The sequence below is a fragment of the Tachysurus vachellii genome, chromosome 2 (genome assembly GCF_030014155.1).
Source record: "Tachysurus vachellii isolate PV-2020 chromosome 2, HZAU_Pvac_v1, whole genome shotgun sequence".
In the NCBI taxonomy this organism is placed as follows: Eukaryota; Metazoa; Chordata; class Actinopteri; order Siluriformes; family Bagridae; genus Tachysurus; species Tachysurus vachellii.
The window spans coordinates 2,696,899-2,698,070 of NC_083461.1; positions in this window are offsets into that span (position 1 = coordinate 2,696,899).

Below are 1,172 nucleotides of genomic sequence, written 5' to 3' on the forward strand. Positions count from 1 at the left end.
GTAAAGTAAATGAAGGTAATTAAAAATGGCTAATTCTAAAACATTAATTCATTCACTCATTCATCTTCTACCGCTTATCCGAACAACCTCGGGTCACGGGGAGCCTGTGCCTATCTCAGGCGTCATCGGGCATCAAGGCAGGATACACCCTGGACGGAGTGCCAACCCATCACAGGGCACACACACACACACACACTCTCATTCACTCACACAATCACACACTACGGACAATTTTCCAGAGATGCCAATCAACCTACCATGCATGTCTTTGGACCGGGGGAGGAAACCGGAGTACCCGGAGGAAACCCCCGAGGCACGGGGAGAACATGCAAACTCCACACACACAAGGTGGAGGTGGGAATCGAACCCCCAACCCTGGAGGCGTGAGGCAAACGTGCTAACCACTAAGACACCGTGCCCCCTCTAATTCTAAAACAATGTAAAATAATATTAAAAGTGTATACAATACAACTTATCACTTAACCTTGCTAAGGCACTCCATTTCTACACACTTAAAGACTTTACAGTGTTGTTGAATTGATCAAACACACAAAAACATATTTTCATGTGTCAGACGGAGTTGACAAATGTCAACTTACTAAGCGAGTAAATGTACATTTTTATAAAAAGTGGTTGAATAAAAAACCTGTTCCTTTTCATGGTATGTTAGATGAGACCCGTGTTTATGAAGATATCCAGTTCAAATGAATGTAGAATCAATTTTCTGTTTGTCAGTTTTCAAAAGTACTTTTGTTCTTTATCTCAAGAATCAGTGATTATTATTATTATTATTATTATTATTATTATTATTTAAAGTCTAATTTAATGCACTGTTTATCAGGACGATGGGACATTAATAACATCTTAAAGCTTGAACAAACCGAAAACGTTCGAGGTGACCGATGGTGATGATGGAGTTTGTCCAGCAGGGGGCAGGATTAGAGAATAAACCAATGATGAAGCAGGATTTCTGTCTGAGTGTCTAAGACAGTGATCATGTTATCATCATCTGTTTACTTTTAGAGCTTATTCTATGTGAATTGTTACTATGGAAACAATAAGGCATAAATATAAAGCAGTGACGTTCAACTAGTTAGAACTAATCAACACCCTCTGACCAATCAGATTCCAGAACACACCAACGCTGTGATGTAACAGTGATTAAATAATCG